Genomic DNA, 24,267 nt, shown 5'->3' with positions numbered 1-24,267 from the left:
AATGGAGGGGTTGAAGGGAGGGCTGGGCAAGGGTGAAAAATAAGAACCAAGAGAGACCATGTAAAGGTGCAAATTTCCAAGGATGAATGTCATTATAATGTAAACCTAAAATGTAGCAATGATTAGAGTGAATAATCGATAATGTAAAATAGGAAGAAAAGGTCCAAATGGGTAGGGGTAGTGGGAGGGGCAGGGGAAAGAAAAGAAGGGAAAGGAAAAATGCTGAGAAATGGAAAAAATGGAAATAAAGTCTTTGTAAATAGGGAAGGGTGGAGGGCGTGAAGGGAGGGCTAGGAATGGGGAAAAAATATGACCCAAGATGCATTATGTAAAGGTACAAGTTCCCAATGAGAAATGTAATTGTGTTGTATACCTACAATGTACCAATAAAAGAATTTAATTTAAAAAAAAAGAAAAAGTTTCAGAGATGAGCAGAAGAAATAATTTTAGTAACTTTTTCAAAAATAGCTATCTGAAGTGGAATCAAAGTAGGAAAGTTGGAACTTGCTGGGTACCCTAAGAAGTAAATTATTTACTAGCTATTAATCTCTTGAGAATAATTGTGTGGTTTGCTTATGTAAAGTATGATAGGCCTATAAGGAAATAGACTTTCCAAAGTAAAGGGATTTTGTAGTATAAAATTCAGAACTATTATTTATAGAATAGATACTAACTTTCAATACACAATGAATTTATATAGTCATGTCATTTTTCACTATTCTAGAAATAGAGTTTCAAAGCAAAGCTATTTGATACAATTTTCTTGCTAATTGAAATATAATATTTTAATATTGGGGTAACTTACTAAGAGAAAATATTGAGAATAAGAATTTATCTAAGCTTTTTAGAGGTGACAGGACTGTTAATGTGCAGTGTCTTTCCTCCGTTCTGTGTATTCCTAGTAGAACTATCAGTCACAAGAGCCTGGTCCCTCTTCCCCCATAAGATTGGACACAAAAAATACACAAGGCTAATTAGACTGTGATTATTTACTCTTGACCAGGAAACTACCTATGAATTCCTGATGTATAAGTCTGTTAATCTTCCTACATTCTGAACCTCTCAAAGTCTATTCAGTATTTCCTCTAATTCTGTAAATGGATAGAGTACTTTTGAAATATTCTTCTTCCTTAAATTTCCCAAGGTTGATTTTTAATGTGTGAAACCAGTGGCCACCACTGGTGATAACACTGTCACTGATGGAAATGTGTTCTGCCATGTGAAATCATCATAAGGTTTTTCTAGCTCCATTAAGATTTCACAAATATACATCCATTCCACACAGTCTCTAATATTTTTGTTTCCTGATCCTTCCAGGCAGTTCTCCAGAACATTTTAAAAATCCACTTATTTCTATATCAGTTAGCTCTTCCTAAGTGTAACAAATCACTCCAAAATGAAGCTTTGCTGGTTTAAACCATTTTTCTCCCTTGGATGCCTTTGGAATTCCTGAGGGTCCTCTGAGCTGAAACAGGCAGTGCTGGATTTGTCTTCGGGTTGTAGTGCTGTGTCTGTGTCTTCTCCATGTACCTACCTCCTACCATCCTGGCTGCTAGGCTATCCACATTATGATCTCCTCCAGGAAATGGCCGCAGTACAAGATGGTGACACTCATTGTGCAAATGTATGTTTAGTCTTTCCTAACTTCTCATCCATTATCATCCGATTACCCAAAAAGTCCCATTACCAAAGCCATTCTGGAAAGCTGTTAGGAATTATACTTTGCCAATAGTAGAAGGGAGAAGTGAGTAAAAACTTGCTGTGAAATAATCTAAATTATCATAGTACACCTTTCATTCATAGTTTAATATCCTTCCCCCACACAAGTATGAGATTCTCACCAAGACACTAAAAGCCTCGTTCAATTCCAGCTTTAATATAAAAATCTAGAAATCCACTATCTACATCATATTCATATGAAGTTCATCTTATGCCACAAATCCAAACACTTATAATATTTCCTCCACACACTCAATGTACAATAGAATAGAATAGAAACTGCAGCATATACTCCTACCTGGAAAGGAAAAAATAGAAAGCCCTTAATAGTCTTAGTCTAGAAAATTTGGAATTCATGTTGAGCAAATATTGCCAAGCCTCTCTTCATTGTGGGTAGAAAATTTCCTTGATTAGTATTAGTTCATTGTTCTCCCTGGCTCTAAAATTCAGCCTCTGTGAACAACTTCTCCTCCTTCTCCTTCTCCTCCTTCTTCTATGGTCTTTGGCTGTTTTGGAACAATGAATCAATAACTCCGCACTTGTTCTCATTGAGCAGAATTATCTGCCCATTTTCTGTCTGTAGAAAGTTGGAAACACAGAGTTTATTTTAGATATTAAACAACATCAACACCTTTTAGTCTGAGTGACCAGAACTTTTACCAGTATGACTATTCAAATGTTGTGAACTTTCTTTAATTCAAAACAGTTCCATAAGACCAAAAGCCATATTCATAATTCCCATTTAGACCTGCCCCATTTCTAAGCTTAATTATTGGTATTTTAGGTACATTAAACTGCTGCGACACCCTGAGAATTTTTTTATCACCCCTCATTCAATGACTGAACCCTAGTTGCCTCATTTCTAAAATAGAGGCCAGAAGCTCAGTGGTTCTGCCACTTGCCTTGCAAGCTCAAGAACCCAAGTTCGATCCCTGGTACAAAAAAATAAATAAATAAAAATAAAATAGAGGCCAGATTTAGAGAGGCAGTAATAAAATCCCTTCAGCAAATATCTTCTAGAATATATGACACATACTGATTGCTTCATAAATATTTCCTAGTAGCCTATTCTGTTTTCATTTGGATATAAGTATGGTTTAATAATAATGGTCATACCCCAAACAAAAGGTTGGTTCATCTATATACCCAAAAGACTTTATTAAAAATAAAAAATATGTATCTTTAGACCTAAGAACTATATCAGTATTAAAGAAGTGTGCTGAATTATTACTTGTACATGAGGAAAGTCCCAAACTCTCTCCCATATAGTTTATAACATGGCTAAAAATAGCGACATATAATGGAGTGATTATATAGAAGATTTGAATTTTTGTTCCTTCTCTGACTTTACATTTAGAGAATAGAATCATGAGACTCTACTTAACCCTTAAACTGTCCAACCCTGAACACAGTAGTAGTTTCCCACTTGCACAACTGAAAAGGGGAGATGATAAATTCTAAAAAGAAGAAGCAGAATGTCTCATTAGATGTGGTCATTAATGACTACATGAATCATCTTGCTGAGCTCCCGTCTCTTCCTCAATTCAGTGGGCAAAATGACACCTAGTTCATAGAGTTGCTGTGAAAAGTGAGTAAAGTTATCCACTAGTAAAACAAGTCTATTCTGCCAACAGTGGTTCTCAGTGACTTACTAGCTGCCTTCCAGGGCTGATAGACTGGAAAAATAAAGAACTGCATTTCTTATTGTCCTTACTAGCAGAATTTCTGACTGTGAGTGGAGCTCCACCAATCCAACAGAAATTGTATGACTCTTTCATGCAGAAGGGAGTTAAATAAAAGGAAAGCCAGGATAGGACAGCCATTTTACAGGCAAGGATCCTGGCAATGATGGTAAAATTCTAGACCCAGTAGTAGAGGTGACCTTCCTGATTCAGTGACTTTGAGTTAATGGCAGAGGTAGTCTTGCCCCAAGGTCAGCAGCATTGGCGTCTACTCCTTCTCTGATTCTGCAGTTCCTTGAAAGTGGAATGCAGTAGCTCCTTGGCTGGCCAGCTTTTTCAGTGTGGTACTGAAATCATTTCTGGAAGCTCAGCATCAGTCTGTTTCTTTAGCCTGACCAAGGATTCTGTGAACTATCTACAACTTTTAATAAGTCCATTTCTACTTAAACTAGCTACAGTGGATTTTGTTTCTACAATTAGAAACCATGATGGATATAGTAAGCACTAATAAAAGTTATATTTGAAGAAGTGTCTCATGGAAAGCATCCACGTAGAGAATAAAGTTTGGTGTAATAGAAAAATCATGACTTTGGACAGCATGGATTCATATTTAGAAGCGCTGTGAGTCATAGAAAGTCAGAAAATTATTTCACTTCTCTGAAATTCAGGATACACATCTATAGGATGTTGCCAATATAGAAGGTTCTCTACTTACTGAAAAAAATATTTATTAGATAAAATGTTGACTCATTTAGGCATTTTAATTCAATAAAATAGACTAATGCCTGCTCACAAAGAGGTTAATTTCTAGTAGAAAGTGGGAAATAATAAAATATAGAAAATAAAAAGGTATATTATGTTATGTGGGAAGAAATATTCAGAGAAGAAAAGTAAGACAAGGGGTTAGAATATGACAGGAGGGGACAGGAGGCCTCTATTTTATGTAGTGTGTTTAGATTCTGTGAGCTGAGACCCAAAGCACTTGAGGAAGAGAGACATGTGGAGAGTTAAAGAAAAAGTTTGGGGCTGAAGGAAAGCACATTTTGTATAATCAAGGATGAGGTGGAAGGCCAAAGAGCAATGAGAAGAGGTTGCCAATGAGACCATACTAGTAGCAGGGGTAGCAGAATATGGTTTGCAGGTTTGTGTTTCACTGAGATTGAAATAATATATAATACATACACTCTTACTCTGGCATATTTCACTTCTGTTTTCTTTCTACACAAATAGTTTAATTTAATCCCTGTGATGTAAGGCCAACCTGTTAGGAGTTTACAGGTTTACTGCAATATATATGCTTTTTCTCTGTGTTCTCCTCTCTTCAGGGAACTATAAAAAGTTACTCATTCCCACAATCTATAAATCCATTGCACATAGACTAGATCAGTCTTCAATAACCCAATGGATATGAACTACGTAAAGAGAAAGAAAAATAGAGGAAGTAAACTTGCAAAACAATCTAAAAGAAGTTGCTATCATTCTTTAGACTTGCAGCCTGACACTTTCCATGAGGACAGCTTTGACAAATATTTGTAGCATGAGAGAAATGTGATTTATCAGCTGCTCTGCTGAAGTCAGCATGCTTCTTAGAGTCACACCTCTGACACAGAGCAGACCCAGCTGTCATCTTCTCTTGCCTCTCTCGTTTGACCTTTATATGAAGCCATTCTTTTCCCATGATATCTTTTCTGTCTGCATTGATCTTCCTTTTCCCTTTTTACTGGTAAAGTTTATTTAATTTTTTTTTTTTCAGTACGAGGGATCAAACTCAGGACCTTGCACTTGCAAGGCAGGTGCAGCACCACTGAGCTGCATCCTTGTCCCAAATTTTCTTTTTCTAGAAAAATAATTTTAAAACATGAAATGCCACCTTCTCTGTGAAGCCACCTTTGACTCCCTCAGGCACAGTCAGTTTGCTCTCTTGTCTGCTTTCACAGCATTCTTTCATTTTGATAGTTACACCTAATAGTTTTTCCTGCCTCTCCCACTTGGCTTTGATAGCTTGGATAGCTCATTCATATTGTTTCCTCATCATTTTTCATTATTATTACTACTTTTATTATTTTCATTCAAATTTATGTCCAGTGCTTGCCAAAAATGTATTGTCAGACTAAGAAAAAAAAAAAGAAAGAAAGAAGTATGGAAGTAATGAAAGGAGAAGGAAAGAAGGAAGCAAAAAAGGAAGGAAGGGGAGAGGGGGAAGGAGGAAAGTTATTTACATCTTTTGTCATGTGTTCTCCATTTTGTTGTGTTGTTTTTTGAAAGAAGTACATATGAAATTTTAAAGGAAAATTAACCCTTTCAAATCCTTAGAAAATTCAAACTCATGTGGGTATTTGGGTGATGCTTACCAGCAAGGATTCCTGTTGAAAAGACATAAAAATGTGTGGATAGAGATCAGATTTTCTCTAAGAAAGAATATTTATTCTGAAAAATCATAACATTTCTTATTCACTCTGCCTGAACTTACGCTAAATTCCCTAAGTTGGAAAAGACCAGCAGATCTGCATGTTTTCTTTATGATGGGCAGAAATCTTCTGCTTGTCTCTGTTTAAATAATATTGAATTGAGGGATCTGATTTCTCTAATGAGAAAATGAGTCCTGCTTTATTCTATCACTTGATATTATGACAAAGGTAATAGATATAATTTCTGCCAAAGTACAGTTTTCTGTTTTCCAAGTTGATTTATCTCTTCTGAGCTTTATTTCAACAAAACTAAAGCAAGGGTCTGAGGAGAGCAAGAACACTGTTAATAACAATAATTAAGTTCATATTTATGTAAGCTTTTGTTCTGTAAGGTTAGCAAACCAAGTCATGTTATACTGCCAGTTTTTAAAAGAAGGCTATGTTATGAAACAGGAAGGTGTACTTTTTGGAAATGGGAAAGGAGGCCAAGAGAAAGATGAAGATAGAGAGGTAAGGAAAGGAGATCCAGCGTGATCATGACACCACATTTACCTTTGTTCATTTATAACATATATTCCCCCAAACCAATGTCATCATTCTGTGTTGAACACATAAGCCAATAAAAAAACTTGCTTCCTTTTTTGCAGAAAAAGACAGGAAATAGAAGTTCAATGTTTACTTTGTCGGATTTGTATAGTATGAGTCTGTCTTCAAAGAATGAGTTTAGGTATTTGTGGATCGTTACTTTGTACCTCAATTTTCCACTGATGTCTAATTGTCAGTTTTTCAATAATGCACCCTTTATTTTAAACCTGTATTAGTTTTAGCATCACATTTTGTTGATTTCTAGATATTAGGTAGGGTGTCAGATAGCAAGAGGGAAACCTGGTCGCAGCCAGACTTGTGACCTATACTTAGGAAAAGATTATATAAAAATAAAAGAAAAGGTCAAGTGTGGACAAATGACTCAAATTTTTTAAAACAAAATGGCTCAAAAGTGAGTGCCAACAGTATGAAAATTTGATCATGTGGCATACACAACAGGGTTTTCTAGGGAAAGATAAGTTCCAAAAGGTTCCATATGGTGCCATTTATCCTGGTGAATTAAATGTAGTGTAAGCCAGCTTAATCCTTGCTGAATAGCTCTATTTTCCTCTCCTTGCTACGTTGCAGCCCTTCATAGCCTAGTGTGAGTGTTAGTCTATCATCTTCCATGGCCTTGTCTTCCACAAAGCCCTAACTAACTAAAGAGGATAAAAATTTTGCCTTCAGGGTACGTATAATTCCTACTAATGTAATTAATGGATTTTTTTTGAAGACGTAATCTGCTATTTGAGCAAAGAATCACAACCCTGAGGAAAAATCATCAGAGAAGATTATTCAACCAGAAGCAACAGAGATGGTAATTCCTCACTTTACTTTGACAGCAATTCCATTACAGGGAAGTGTTACCTTGAAGTTCAGAAAGAACTTGGTGATCAGAATAAGATGAGCTGGAATTCCTTTAAAACCTTACTATATTCTTGGAAAAGTGCTACGCACTTTGACAAATATCATCTCATTTACTTATTACTGTCCTAACAAAGCATTTGATTATCTCCACTCTACAGAAGTTAAAAATGAAAACCAGAAACAGCAAATTACTGACCGAGGTCACAGGCAAGAGAGCAATCTGGGTAGACTCAGGTTTGTGGTCTTTTCTGGAAAAGAGATGATTATACATACTCAAAGGACAAGTTGATATGATTTAATGAGCCAGAAATTTTCAAAATGGAATATCACTCAAAGGAGAGGAAAGACAGATGAACACAAGCAATGTAGAAGTTAAACAATAAAGCAGTGTTCTCCATGTTTTGTGTGAAAGAACGACAATGCTAAAAGGTCCCATTGTGAATTCACTGTGAATTAGGAGATGAACCCGAGCTTGTCAGGTCCAAGGAAGACTTGATCAATGACCCTAGTCAGCTCTATTCAAAAAAGCTAACATATTGAGATAATTCACATGAGACTTACATTTATAAGCAAAATGCTGATTAATATATGAAAATGCTCATTGGAACAAGGCATTGATGGCTCATTGATGGCTCATAGATTGGTTCATTGTCTCCCAAAGATGAGAAAAAATTAAACCATCATGAAACACAGATACCAACTGCAACCTGTTACCCCAATCCATTTTTCTGTGCATCCTAATTGGTTTAAAGCTTACAGTCAGTTCTGTCTCATATATTTTTTTTTCCACTGGTTACTCACATACTACTCTTGTGGCTCTCTTTAACTTCCAGCACAAGCCAGGTGGAATAGAACACAATCTCTGGTTCTTGAAACACACATGCCTAAAGGACAAAAATAAGTATATAAGATGTTACTGAAGGTGCTGGGATGCAGAAGGGCTTTTTAGTTAAAGAATATACAGAAGTCAAAATCCGATATTGGATATACTTGTAACACACATACCCTCCTCCGCCAGCCCCAGTAATGAAGATTGAACACAGCACTTCCACCTTGAGCAATGTTCCCCACCCATTTTTTATTTTGAAAGTGTGTCCCAAAGTTGCCCAGTAGAGATAATTTTCAATTGCAAATAATCTGATTTTTATTTCTTGAGCATACAAGTTTATTGCCTTATTTTATGCCCAGCCAGACTGTCAGGCTCTCACTAACTCAACTTTATCGAGGTACAGTATTTTTCCAAGCAATAACAATTCCTTCCAGTTCCAGGAGTAAGGATAATTTCTTAAGCCACATGATAATTTGAAGATTGCATGGTGAGCATAGACTCAAAACACAAAGAGATAATTTATATAAAGATTGATTGAGAAATAAGTGAAGGCTTAAATATTTTTAAAAATTTATTATAATAAAAAATATATTTTATTAATCCCCTTTGCTTCAAATGCACTTATTCTTGCTGCTTTCTGAAATAGTTCTGGAAGTCCTCTTTCATGTCCTTAGCTGTGGGACATAGTTGCCTCAATGTCATGAATTCATTCAAAACGTTTACCTTTCATGGTCATTTTGACTTTGGGGAAGAGCTAAAGGTTGCACAAGGTCAGGTTCGGTGAATAAGATGGATGAGGAAATACTTTAATCTTTTTACCAGCCTGCCTTTCTGTTGGATGGCACTTACTAATAGCAATCCCTGAATTTTTTATCACACCTTGTAAAGACACTCAAAAAAGAGAACTTCCAGAATTGCTTCAGAAAGGGGCAAAAATGTTAAGATAAGTGTGTTTCAAGTAAAGGTGAGTATTTTTAAGAGGATTAATGACAATGTGTCTTTTACTCTAATAATTTTTTAAATTAAACATTCACCATATATTTTGATCACACTCCATATTTGCAAGCAGTTATGGGTTTTGTCTTTGATACACACAGACAGGGACATGAAAAAGCTCTTCTCATCTCACTATAGTGTTCAAGCTCTACTTCCAACTGCCTCTATCATTCCTCTTAGTCTATGTTTCTGTTATGTTAATTTCATTCTCCAAATAAATTCAAATACTCACCTTCAAAGAAATTATATTTCAGAGTATTGAAAAAAACAGAATCATAGCCAATAATTTAAAAAAATCATATGGAACTAATATTCTCTCATTTTTTCACTACGTAAATGAGGGGCTGTTACAGTTTATAGCAATATGTCTCCTTGCACTCAGAGGTGGGGGTTTGGGGAGGTGTCTGGACCATGGGGGCATGATAATCATCAGTAGATTAGTCTAATGATGAGTTTGTCCCAGAATGTGATCTGGGAGCTGAAGCCTAGCTGGAGTAGGTGAGTCACTTGGAGGCATAACCTAGGTCCATCTCCCTTTCTCCTCCCTTGATCTTTCTCTGCTTCCTGATCCCATGTCCTGAGCTGTTTCTCCTCTGCCATGCTTCTCTGCCATGTTGCCCTGTCTTGGAGCCAGCCAAGTATGGACTGAAACCTCTACAAACTGTGAGCCAGAATAAACTTCTCCTCTTTCAACTTGTGAATCTTGGGTATTGTGCTTCAGTGATGAGAAAGTAACTAAAACAGGAGCAAAGAGGTTTTATCCATGCTAATGACTAATGAATTCAATAATGATCCTCAAAAAATTTAACAAGTTGATGAGGCATATTGCTTGGCAAGACCATAGGAAAAAAGTAGTCAACCCTGGAAGAAAGCACAGATTCACAAAGAACAAGTCATTGCTGTGAGCCTCATTCTCCTTTTTTTGGATAGACTTACTGGAAGGTACATTAGAGAATGTCATATACAATATGTTTAGATTTCAACAGAATGTATCATGTCATATATTTGAGCATCTATGGATAACAGATACAAAAATGTGAAATAAATAACAACAGTTAATGTGAATATGTTGCTAATTGAATAGCAAAAATGTATACAATATAATTTCATGTAAAAGAAGAGGAAAATAAAGCAGAGTAAGTGACTAGAAAATGACAATGGTAATCTTTTAGATAGGTTACCAGGAAGATTAATATCTGAGAAAGGGATAGTTGAACAGATGGTAACCTTGGAGGTGGTGAAAAGTGACTAGATCCTGTATAAATCTTTTGAAGGTGATACAACAGGATTTGTAGAAAGAATGATTACAAAGTGTAGAGGTGGAAGGAGTAAAGCGTGATTACTAGGTTTTGTTCTAGATAACTGGTTAAATAATAGCGTCATTCACTGCAATAGGAAAAACTAGAGGAGGGACACAGAAGGGATTGAGTTTGAGAACAAAATGTCTGACTCTAATTTGGACTGTATTTATTTTAAGTCACCAATTTTGTTTATAACTCGGGCAACATCTTAAATCAGTAGGATACGTTTGATTGTTAAGTAAGTGGTTTGAAGACAAATGGATAGCCATGTGGCAAAAAATAAAGTCTATCGTGGCTCTTGTGCTAGGATAAATTCCAAATGAATCAGAGTTTTAATGCCAAATGCAACCATAGAAGTATGAGAAAAAGTATTGGAAATTTTTAACTATAATGCAATTTCTTTTTTAAATCTCCAACATAATCAGAACCTCTGCTATAGCAATCTGGATAAGTTCTCTTTGATTTCTAATCCTTCATTCTATGTGCAGGCAGCATGGCAATTTGTCAGAAGATACTACAGTCTGAATTTTAGGCTCCCTTCTCCATTTTCTTCCCTTTTAGATGCTGGCTGGCTCCAGTGTTTATTCCTAATCCCAGTAATGCCATTGCAAATTCCAGGCCACTGCTCTCTACAAAATTGATGCTATACACCAGGAATGTGCAAAATCCTGAGGAAAAAACACAATGGATGGATGTAGAACTCGCTTCCATTTATTTTCCTTCATGCTCGTATCTTATCCATCAATTTCTGACTGTGGAATTTTCTGATGATTTTATGTCACTATTTTTTATTTCACCCACATTTTATAAATGTTCCCAGTAGGAGGGTTTGTATGACACAAGGTACTCTGTCATGGATGGATGTCCCTTGTCTTAGCAACTAACTGATTACACAGTGTATCAGTAAGGATTTAGATTATTTAAATAGCACAACTTATACACTTGAACATTTATAAACTCAACATTAAAGCCACAGTTGGAGAATAGATGTTCTTTTAAAGCTGTTTGGGAAAATCTACACAAATTTACCATGTGCTAGGATATAAAGTAATGCCAACAAATATCAATCATTTCAATGATTTTATAAAGATCATATGTCATTATATAGTTAAATTGCAAATCAAAAACAAGAATAAGGGCCAGAGATTTAGCTCAGTGGTTTCGCCGCCTGCTGCACAAGCGCAAGGATCCAAGTTCGATCCCTAGTACCAAAAAAACCCACAAAAAACAAGAATAAATGGATAAAAATATAATTGCAAATTTAGAAAAATGCTTCTAAACAATTAGTTAAAGGCAAAATTATAAATGAAGCAAAATTTACTGCAAATTAAATAATTATGAAAATATTATGTATCAACATTTGAATAATAGAGTTAAAGCAGTACACTATTAAGTAGATTTATTTTTGAAAATCTTGTGGTAAAAAATTTAAAAAGAAGTTAAGCAGTCAACTTGAGTTTTAAAAGAAGAAAACCACACTGACCACAAGAAAGAAGGAAATCTAATGATAGGAACAGAAACTAACCTACAAAACAAGTATAAAATAAAGAAAATATGTAAATAAACTTTTGAGTTTGTTTCTTCAAGAAGATGATAACAATAAGCCAAACTCTTGGATGATTCATTACCAGAAGAAATCATAAGCAAATAATATTTAGGAAAAAGTATGTTTGTAACAACTATAAATACTAGAGATTAAAAGCAGTGAGGGTAAGGCTGGAGATTTAGCTCAGTGGCACCATGCCTGTCTATCAAGCTTAAGGTCCTAAGTTTGTTCCCCTTCCTGACCAAAAAAAAAAATAGTGAAGGATAATTAATTACCAGTTGTTGAAAATATATGAAAAATAATTTTTAAATATGAATTGCAGAAAGACTGATTCATGAAAATTTAAGAACCCAAGGAATTCAACAACCACTAACAAAATTAAAGGAGGTAGATGGCTTTTAATAGTAAATTCTATCAGTATTTAAGGAATAGACAATTCCTATCACATATAATATCTTTCTTTTCTTCTCATAAGAGTACTAGTTATATTGGACTAAGGCCTACTCTGAGAATAAACTCATCTAAATATGATTTTATATATATGCAAATAGACTATTTCTGAATAAGGTCACATTCACAAATATGAGGATTTAGGACTTCAACATATGTTTTAGAGGATTTCAATTTAACTCATAATAAATATGCATGGATGTTATGCAGAAAATGATAACAATCTGTTGGAATATAGTGAAGAATGTTATCCAAAACAGAGAGATGTTCAACATAATTCAATTGAAACTTGAATCATTGGTGCAATGCAATTGCAATCAATCAATGGTTTTGTTTTGGTTTTGCTTGCTTTGTTTTTTCTTAGTGAAACTTAATAGACTTTTCTAAGTTTTTCATGAAGGGATAAGAGATCAAAGATAATACATATCTAAGGAAAAAAATTCAGAATGAGAGTTTGCTATATTAGATATCAATGTAGATTATTTTATTTCATGCCATCTAAGATGGCATAGTTTGTTAACTGCACCATTATTTATATGCTATTAAGAAAGAAAAAAATCCCTACTACTAAGCTGTGACATTATATCCAAATGACAATCTGCATTATGCATCAATTAGTCACATCAGCCTCTCACTATTTTGAAATTTTCTTCATCTATTTGAGATTAGGCTATTTTTCCTGCTTTCAGATGAATTGCTTTGTTGGTGATAGGAAGATTTCTGCATGTATATAAACAAATAAATGTAAAATGACACCATCTGCTTGTGATTGTCTTAATGTATGAGGTTCTTTTAAGTATTTCATGCTTAAAGCTGAAATTATGGTAATTCCTCTACCTAGGAATATTTCTTCATTAATACCAATTTTCTGTTCACTTTGCAATGATAAATTATGCTGTATATTTTAAAAAACAATTCAAGGGATAAATAGATATATTACATGTATAAACAATAATGCATATAACTCAATATAAGTATTGGATATGTTAAACATAAAATATACATGCATCATAGAATTGACTACCTAATATGATTTTATTTTATATTAAATATAATATAAAGGTCCAATAATTATAATAGCATGATACTAACACAAGAGAGAAAGATACATCACAGGGACATAGAAGCACACCTGTCCACATACAGAAATGTAATAATATATTAAAAATATAATTATAATCCAGCAATTCTATTTTTGGGTGTGTATTCAAATATTGAAAGGAACGTCAGATATCTGTATATCAATTTTCATAAAAACATATTCACAATAGCCAAAATGGCATTCCATGGCTTCCAGCACAGAGGAAGGGGCTTTTAGGCCACTGTCCCACCACTACCACTGCAGAGGAAGTGGCTTCTGGGTCGCCGTACCACCACTCCCAGCCCAAAGGAAGGGGCCTCCCAGCCACCGTTCCATTGCTCCCAGCCCAGAGAAAGGGGTTTCTGGGCTGCCCTTCCACCACTCCGAGCACAGAGGAAGAGGCCTCCAGGCTGCCATTCCACCACTCCCAGTGGAGAGGAAGGGGCTTCCAGGCCACTGTACCACTGAGAAGGTGAGCCACACAAGCACCAACAGCACCCCCCCTCATTGAAATGAGAAGACACATAAATAGTCTCAAAACCAGACTTCGAGATCACCTACAGCAACCCCAAAGGGAAATGATATGGGACACTCTAATACTCAACAACCTGGACTCCCTAAACTGGCAAAGAAAGAGGATCTTGAAAAAATGAAATCAGATATAATTTCTCAGATAACAGGAGAAATTGTGCCCTTAGTGCAAGACATGATTAATAACTAGAGAGGAGCTCAGGAACATGATGGAATCCCAACATAGGAAACAAATGGAATCCATAAAACAGATGCAAATAGATTTCCAGGACATGAAAAACTCCATTAAAAGTCTACACAGCACAATGAGCCAATATGAGGACAGAATTTCAGATATAGAAGATAAGATTGCAATTAGTGACCAGGAAAAGAAAAATTGCTTCAAAATTATAAGGGAACATGAGAAATCAATCCAGCAGCTGCTAGATGATGCAAAGAAGAATAACATAAGACTGATTGGGCTCAATGAAGAAACAGGAGAGAGTGGAGATGACATAAAAAATCTCTTCACAGAAATAATGGCAGAAAACTTCCCACACAGGGGAAAAGAGCTTGACATACAGATAAGTGAGGCATATAGGACTCCAAATAGCCTTGATCAAAAAGAATCTACACATAGGCATATAATTGTTAAGATTTCAGAAACACAACAGAAAAACAAAGTTCTCCAAGAAGTCAGAGAAAAGAAACAAATCACATACAAAGGAAAGCCCATCAGAATCACAGCAGACTTCTCAACACAAACCATCAAGGCAAGAAGAGCTTGGAGTGACACATTCCAAGCCCTAAAAGAAAACAGCCTCCAACCCAGATTGATGTACCCTGCAAAACTATCTTTCAAAATGGATGGAGAAATAAGATACTTTCATGACAAAGAGTACCTTAGGAACTTCGTGAATAACAAACCAGCACTCCACAACATTTTACACAATATCCCAGGAACAGACATTGAGGATCACAATCTCAGGAAGCAAAGCAGAATGAACCCATCTGGCACGACAAGAAATTAAATGTAAAGGGGGAGAACCCAACAAAAAGAAAAAGTCATGGCAATGATAACTCAATACGTATCAGTTATAACCATTAATGTTGATGGTCTCAATGCACCAATCAAAAGAAATAGACTGACAGAATGGTCAAGAAGCAAAATCCAACAATATGCTGCAATAAGAAACATACTTAATTCCAAAAGAAACTCATAGACTGAAAGTTAAAGGATGGAAAACAATACTCCATGCGACAGGAACCCAAAAAAAAGCAGGAGTAGCAATCCTCTTTGCAGATCAAGGGGATTTCAAACCAACAGTGATTAAGAGAGACAAAGAAGGACACTACATCCTTGTAATGGGAACAATCCAAGATGAAGAGATGACAATCATAAATATCTATGCACCAAATGCTAATGTGCCCAACTATATAAAACAAATACTAACGGACATGAAAAGTCCTATATGCACTAAAACAACAGTAGTGGGGGACCTCAACACCCCACTGTCACAAATAGAAAGATCAACTAGACAAAAAATAAGTAATGAAATACTAGAACTCAATCGAACTCTTGAACAAATGAACTTAACAGATATTTCCAGAGTGTTCCACCCCACAAAATTAGAATACACATTCTTTTCAGCTGCACACAGGTGGTTCTCCAAAACAGACCACATACTCACACATAGAACATGTTTAAGTAAGTGCAAAGAAATTGAAGTTATCCCTTGTATATTATCAGACCATAGTGCAATGAAATTGGAGATCAATAGAAAAAGAAACCACAAAAATTTCATAAACACATGGAAATTGAACAACACACTTCTGAATAACCAATGGGTCACACAAGAAATTAAAGAAGAAATCAGACAATTCCTTCAATTAAATGACAATGACAATACAACATATCTGAATCCATGGGACACAATGAAATCAGTCTCACCAGGGAAATTCATAGCAGTGAATGCTCATATTAGGAAAACAGAGCAAGCTCAATTAAACATCCTGATGCTGAACCTCAAGCTTCTAGAAGAAAAGCAGGACAAATGCAGAGCTCATACAAGGGAGGAAATTATAAAGATCAGAGCAGGAATCAATTAAATGGAGACTAAGAGAATGATACAAAAAATTAATGAAGCCAAGAGTTGGTTATTCAAAAGAATAAAAAACAATTGACAAACTCTTAGTCAACCTTATCAGAAAAAGGAAAGAAAAGGCCCAAATCCATGCAATTAGGTATGAAAAGGGTGAAATTACAACAGACCCACAGAAATCCAGAGGATCATCAATACCTACTTCGAGAACCTATATACCAATAAGATGGAAAACACAGAAGAAATGGACAGATTCCTAGGTATGTATTAATTTCCAAAGTTAAACAAAGAAGACCTAAAAATTCTAAATGACCCAATATCAATCAATGAAATTGAAAACATAATAAAAAAACTTAACAATTAAGAAAAGCCCAAGCCCTGATGGCTTCACTGCTGAATTCTGCAATACATTTAGAGAGGAACTACTGCCACTACTGTTTAAACTCTTCAATGAAATTGAAAGGGAAGAAAAACTCCCGAATTCATTTCTGGAAGCAAGCATCACTTTGATTCCCAAAGCAGAGAAAGACCCAACCAAAAAAGAGAACTATAGGCCAATCTCACTAATGAACATAGATGCAAAAATCCTTAATAAGATACTGGCAAATAGAATGCAGAAGATCATCAAGAAGATCATACACCCTGACCAAGTGGGATTCATTCCAGGGATGCAGGGATGGTTCAACATACACAAATTAATCAATGTAATACACTATATCAATAGAGCCAAGGACAAAAACCTTATGATCATCTCAATAGATGCAGAAAACCATTTGACAAAATCCAACACTCATTTATGATAAAAACCCTACAAAAATTGGAATAGATGGTCCCTACCTCAATCTGATAAAAGCTATCTATGAAAAACCAACAGCCAATACCATACTAAATGGTCAAAAACTGAAATCCTTCACACTAAAATCAGGAACAAGACAAGGATGTCCACTATCACCACTCCTGTTCAATATAGTTCTGGAAATATTAGCCACGGCAATTAGACAAGAGAAAGAAATAAAAGGAATAAAGATAGGAAATGAAGAATTCAAATTGTCATTATTTGCAGATGACGTAATACTTTATGTAGAAGAACCCAAGAACTCCACCAACAGTCTTCTAGACTTAATAACTAAGTTCCCTAGAGTAGCAGGATACAAGGTCAACACACAAAAATCAATAGCTTTCCTCTACATTAACAATAGACTCACTGAGACAGAAATAGGCCAAACAATTCCTTTCACAATAGCATCCAAGAAACTGAAATACCTAGGAATCAACCTAAGGAAAGAAATCAAAGACCTCTTCTCTGAAAACTATAGCACTCTGAAAAGAGAGATTGAAGATGATATCGGAAAATGGAAAGACATCCCCTCCTCCTGGGTAGGAAGGATCAACATAGTCAAAATGGCCATACTTCCAAAACTGCTATATAGATTCAATGCAATCTCAATTGAAATCCTAGCAGCATACTTCACGGACCTTGAGAAAACAATCCAAAAATTCATTTGGAGCAAAAAGAGACCTAAAATAGCACAAGCAATTCTAGGTAACAGATACATGGCAGAGGGTATCACAACCCCCAAATTGAAGCTGTACTACAAAGCTACTATGATAAAAAACAGCATGGTACTGGCAAAGAAACAGACCTGAGGACCAGTGGAACAGATTAGAAGATGCAGAAACAACTCCAGACACACTCAGCCATCTCTTCTTCGATAAAGGAGCCAAACACCCTCACTGGAGGAAAGATAGCCTCTTTAATAAATGGTGCTGGAAAAATTGGGTTTCAACTTCCCAAAGATTAAAACTAGACCTATATCTCTTGCCATGCACTAAACTAAAATCAAAATAGATTAAAGATCTAAATATTAAAATAGAAACACTGAATCGGCCAGACAAAGATTAGGTAGAACTCTTGAAGACATCAGTGTAGGAAAAGATTTTATGAACAAAACCTCAGTTGCTCATGAACTAGCACAATCTCTTCTTATTAAAAGCTTCTGCAGAGCAAGAGAAACCACCAGCAGGGTGAAGAGACAACCCACAATGTGGGAAAAAATCTTCACCTGCTGTTCCTCAGACAAAGGTCTACTATCTCAAATCTATAAAGAACATAAAAAAATAAGACCTCCCAAATTTAAAGACCCAATCCAAAAATGGACATCTGAACTGAACAGACATTTCTCAGATGAAGAAGTAGAAATAGCAAATAAATACATGAAAAAATGTTCAACATCACCGGTCATTCAAGAGATGCAAATGAAAACAACTCTGAGATTCCACCCCACTCCAGAAAGAATGACTGCTATCATGAAATCAACCAATAGCAAATGCTGGAGGGGCTGTGGGGAAAGAGGAACCCTGCTCCACTGCTGGTGGGAGTGTAGACTGGTGCAACCACTGTGGAAATCAGTATGGAGATACCTCCAAGAACTAGGACTGAAAGTCCCATTTGACCCAGCTTTTCTCCTGCTGGGTATCTTACCCAAAGAATTAGAAGAATCATACCACAGTGATATATGTGCACCCATGTTCATAACAGTACAGTTTGTAATAGCTAAAACTTGGAGGTAGCCCAGTTGCTCATCGTCTGCAGACTGGATAAAGAAAATGTGGTTTTTTAAAATAAAATCGAGTGCTACTCAGCCATAAAAAATGAGAAATTAGAGACATTTATAGCTAAATGGATGCACATTGAGGTGATACTCTTAAGTGAAATAAATAGGACACGTGTAAATACCAAAAAGTTTCTCTGGTGTGAGAAACTGAAAGTGTAAATAAGGACTAAAAGGTATCATAGATAACGTGAAATAGGAAGAAAAGGCGCAAGAGGGAACAGGAAGTGGGAGGGATAGGGGAAAGAAAAGAAGGGAATGGAATTAATATGAGAAAGTGAAAAAATGGAAACAAAATCTTTGTAAATAGGGAGGGATGGAGGGGTTAAAAGGAGGGCAGGGGAATGGGTAAAAAATAAGAACCAAGAGAGATTACGTAAAGGTGCAAATTTCCAATGAAGAATGTCATTATATTGTGTACATAAAATGTACCAATAAAAAAAAAATTAAAAGAAAACAATAGCCAAAATGTAGAAGCAACCTAAATATTTACTAATGGATTAAAGAGTAATCAAATATGATGTACACACAGCAAAATATTATTCAACCTTAAAAAGGAAAAACATATTCCTGAAATCTCAGCTACTTTGGAGGCTAAAGAAGGAGGATTGTGAGTTCAAGCCCAACTTGAGCAACACAGCAACAACTTCATCTCAAAAAGAAAGAAAGAAGGAAATTCTAACAAATGATAAAATGATACTATAAGGATACGCTTTGAGGATATTTTGCTAAGTGGAATAAGCGAAGCACAAAATGCCTGGAGTAACTCATGAATATAAAACAGTAGAATAGTGAGCACCAGAGGCGATGAGGAGAAGAAAGTGGGGAGCTGTTGCTTAAAGGGTATACAGATTCAGTTTTGCAGGATGAAACATTCCAGAGGTTGAATGTGTAGCAATGTCAATACTTAACACTGTCGAACTGAACCTTTTTAGTGAGTAAGATGTCACAATAGTGAAGATATGTAAATTATTGAGTTTATTGAAGAGTCTATCAGCAGGTAAATGGATTTTAAAAACCAGTGCATATACACAAGGGAATACTACTTGACCTTAGAAAAGGAGGGGATTCTGTCATTTGTAACAACATGAATGAATCTGGAGGACATTAAGCTAATTGAACTGAGGTGAGCACAGAAAGACAAATACTGCTTGGTATCTTATAGGTGGAACCTAAAAACGTTCAACTCAGAAGGAGAGGGTAGAAGGTGGTTATCAGAGGCTGGGGTGGAAGAGGAGGTATAGATTTGGAAAGGGGAGATATTGGTCAAAGCTTCAGTGAGACAGTAAGAATAAGTTCTGGTATTCTAGTGTATTATGTGGTGATTACAGTAAATTATAATGTATTATATATTTTAATATTGCTACAGATTTTAAATGTTCTACCACAAAGAAATGTGTGGCCATGGATGTACTAATTGTGTATAAATGGCATACTGTACCTCATAAATATATATGACTATTGCTTGTCAATTAAAAGTAAAGTAAAAAATGTAAAAATAAGATAACAAGTACTGTTTTGTATATTTTGTGGCAATACTTTTTAAAAAATAAAATTAAGAAAAAATTGGGGTAGAGACATGACTTGGCATTCCATATGTGAAACATGAATAGCGCATGGATATATTAAAGCCTTTTAAAAGCCACTCAAATAATAACTGGGAATTTACATTTAAAGCACAATAAAACAGCATGTACTACCTTAAAGATTGGCAAGAATTAGTAAATCATATATACACTCAGAAAGGCTCAAGGCAGCTCACCTATACCCTGTCTTCCACTCTATCCATGGTCCTCACAGAGAGGCCTAGAGCATCGGAGCAAGAACAGGTTCTGACCAAGAACAGCTGACCAAGAACAGCTCTTCTTCCCTCTAAAATGCAAATTGAGTCTCATTTCTATCTTCAACAGATTTATTAGTCATTTTTTGTTTGTTGGGACAAAATACTCCACCTCCACAACTTAAAAGAGTTTATTTTACCTGTTTATTTAACCTCACAGTTTCAGTGAATTCAATCCATGACTACTGGCTTCAATGTAGAGGGCATGGTGAAGGAAAGCTGCTCAAGCATGGCAGCCAGGAAGCAGAGGAAGAGCAGGAACCAGAGGGAAAGGTACACCGTCCAAAAGTATGGATATCTCAATGACCCTACTCCTCCAACTAGGCAACCTCGTAACATCACATTCAGTTTTGAACTCAGTGGACATTCAGTGGACTCATAGCTCTCCTTTGACCCAGCCCCCTTCAAAGAGCCCCACCTTTGAACATATAAGACTTTTGGGGGGCATTTTTTATCTAAACCATAACAGGTTTAGATAAGCAAAACATTGGACATGTGCATCGAGAGATGAAAAGTTAATAAATGCACAGATATATAATAAAAGAAATAGTTCAAATATCTAATGTCAAAATTCAGCGGATAAATAAAGTACGGTACTTTCTATGTAATACAAAACTATATAGAAATGAAAATTAATAAACTAAAACTACATGAATCAGCATGATCTCAAAAAATTCAATTAACCAATAGAGAAGTGACGGAGCCCGCCGTCACTAGTCGAACAGTACCTGAGAGGAGGGGTGAGGATGAAAGAAAAAACACACTTCAAAAGAAAAAAGACAGAGTCGTCAGGGCTCCCAAGACCGAGATACGAGTTTATTTTTCTCTTCCCTTTTATACAACCCGTGAGTTTGTTACAGGTGAATTTGGTTGTTACAGGTGAGTTTGGTTGTTACATCATGACCCTTATCCAGGGACACCTGCTTCCCTGCTTTCCAGTCCCTTGGCAATTCCCCACCCTCATGGGCCTTCCCGTTTCTCGGGGCTACAGAACGATCATCACATTCCAGGGCAATCTCTGAAGGTAAACATCCAATTTAGGTAAGGACGCGGTTCCTCATAACAGTCTCCATACAATGGAGGTTAAGATTCAAAATGGAGTCTCCTTAGCTACCACCGCTCCCCACAGAGAAGTAAACCATAAAACAGCACTTTACTATTATTTATGTAAATTTTAAAAACACACAACTAAACAATATTTTGTTTAAGAATAAGCAATTCTTGCATTACCAGCTAATTTCCCTAAGGACAGTTCATGATAAGAATAGTGAGCCTGACTCCTGAGTCCCCAGCTTCCTGTCTCACCTTGTGATCTCTTCTACACACGCTCCTACCATTGTGATGCCATCCATCTTGAAATCCTCAAGAGACACTGGACAGAAAAAAGGCCATCGATCTTGCACTTTCAGTGTCCAAACCTGCGGGCTAAATAAACCTCTGTTCTTTGTCAAGTATCTATGCTGAGGTATTTTGCTGTAGCAACAGAAAATGGGATACAAGCAGTTCCAAGAAAGAATGGAAATAAGTTCATGGAGACTGAAAATCTTTTCAATATGATAGATCATAGCTAGAGGAAGATATGTTTAAAGTAGGATAATTATTTTCGTTTTTGGTATTTCTGCTTTGAAAAAGGTGGAGGAGAGACATGGTGTTTGAATACTGAAGGAAATGTTTCAGATAAAAATTAATAATGCAGGGTAATTGGGGTATAATTGAAAGGAGCAAAGTAATATTTGCTGCACCACTCTCCCGTCTAATATTTTTCTTTAGTTAAATCAGGAAAATAGGATTCAAACTGAGGCACTATCAATATTTGTACAATAGCCCTAAAGGTCTCATCTGGAAAATTATATAGGGAGAATCATCTATTCCTATCCTCCTTGGAGAAGTGCACCACTTCTCCAAGGAAATATAATAAAATATAACAAAACTAATAAAGTTGAAAGCAGGATGAAAAATGATCTAAAAATAAAACAGGAGAACAGTTGAGCCTGGAGGAATGAAAACTTGGGAGAAAATATGGAAGTGATCTTCAAATAGATGTCATGTGGAAGAATGAATGTTTTGATTTTCTAAAGATGTTCTTGAGAGAATTAGGGTTTTACAAAAACAGAATCAAAAATCAGTAGGTTTGGACTAAGATTTAACAAGTGTGTCCATGTGTGTTCTGTACGCATGGATCTTAAACAATGAAAGCTTTCAATATTTACATAATTATATTATAATTAGAAATGTAAAAATATAGTCTGTTTCCTATTTTTATGGGGCTATTTGTTCTCTTATTGCTGTTTTTGTTGTTTATAGATTCTGGACACATTGCTCAGTCAGATATGTGATTTATAAATATTTTCTCCCAATCTGTTGCTTGTCATTTCATTCCCTTATGTTCTTATTATAATTTATGTTGGTGTCTATTTATGACTTTCCAATTTGGAAAATTTCAATTTTCTGTTTAGTCTCATTAGTCGTTACAAATAAACTTTTACCATCTTTGAATGTTTCTATTTTTCATTTTCTATTTAATTATTTTCTGTTCTAATTTTTATTTTACTTGCTTTCATCTACTTTCATTAGGTTTATTATGTGTTTCTATTTTTTCTCTTTTTGAGTTCTCTCCTTAGACCACTATTTTTAGACATTTTTCCATTCTAATATAAGCAGTTAAACAATAAGTTATTCTCTAAGCATAGACTTGTCTGTATTCCAGAAAATTTATGTGTCATAGTTCTGTGGTTATTCAGCTAAAATAATTTCTAGTTGTCACTAGAATTATTTTTGACAATGGATTACTTAAGGGTGTATTAAATTTTGTATCATTTGGAAATTTTGAAATTATTTTATTACTGATTACTAATTTAATTTTAAATGATTTTAGTATTTTAAATATTTTTGAGGTTTGAAATATATCTGATATAGTCAAATATGCTAAATAATCTGCATAATTTAAATGAGTATATGCTTCAGTTGCAGGGTATAGCTTCTATATGTGACAAGTCAAGTTTATACAATATACAGCAAAAACAAGCATATGAAAGATATGGAGGCTACACATTAAAACAATAACTTAACAAAAAAATTACATTAACAAATTCTTCTAAGAATGTAGAGAATGAGCTCATGTATAGTGCTGGTGGGAAATATAAAATTGTATAGTTTTCCTTTTTTTAATAATTTGTTTATTTATTTTCTAATGAAAATATTTTTTAATGCACAATACAGCAATTGGAGAAAATTACAGTCATCTTAGCCCTTTGAAAGGATCTAGGAGAGGACCACCCCCTGCCACCCTGGCACCCAGCACCTTTGAACATGGGCCCTATCTGGATCCACAGTGCAGAGACACCAGGGGCCAAAAAAGCCATTGTTATGAGCTCCAAAAGATAAAGCAGAAGTGAACAACAGAGAGAGGGTCTCTCTGAGGCTTCTGGATGAAATTGAAACCCACTGGGAAAGTGAAGAAAATCTCTGCAATAAAGGCACACCAGACAACCATGGTTAGTAAACTGATGGGAACAGCACCTCCCATCGGAATCCAGACTCACTTTGGTGGAAGGGCAGCTGGAACCTGCAGTAGACCCTTGCAGAGTTAAATCCTACAAGAGGCCAGGAAACTCAACTAGGGCCTTGCAGCCAGAAATCAGCCTGAAATTTAGTGGACTATGGCTGGCTTGCTAATCCACTTAGATCTGCACACTCCTGCCAACATTGTCTATTGTGACAGCAGAGACATACCCTGAGG

General features: G+C 35.6%; 1 long non-coding RNA gene across 2 annotated transcripts; it reads right to left on the bottom strand.

The window, feature by feature from the left end:
- Nucleotides 1-1,390: 1,390 nt before the first annotated feature.
- Nucleotides 1,391-22,229, bottom strand: LOC110345880 (uncharacterized). Of its 2 annotated transcripts, XR_002389519.2 has the most exons (4): nucleotides 21,257-22,229; nucleotides 8,063-8,145; nucleotides 7,458-7,509; nucleotides 1,391-2,296 (listed from the first exon to the last, which is right to left on the bottom strand). It is a non-coding gene; the product is annotated as an uncharacterized LOC110345880 (long non-coding RNA). The 2 variants fall into 2 exon arrangements; XR_002389518.2 differs by lacking the exon at nucleotides 7,458-7,509.
- Between the last annotated feature and the right edge of the window lie 2,038 nt (nucleotides 22,230-24,267).

This window comes from Heterocephalus glaber, unplaced genomic scaffold, assembly GCF_053883595.1.
Source record: "Heterocephalus glaber isolate CG9 unplaced genomic scaffold, H.glaber_assembly_v1.0 deba00001561, whole genome shotgun sequence".
NCBI classification, from domain to species: Eukaryota; Metazoa; Chordata; class Mammalia; order Rodentia; family Bathyergidae; genus Heterocephalus; species Heterocephalus glaber.
This window is presented reverse-complemented; position numbering and strand designations above follow the sequence as displayed.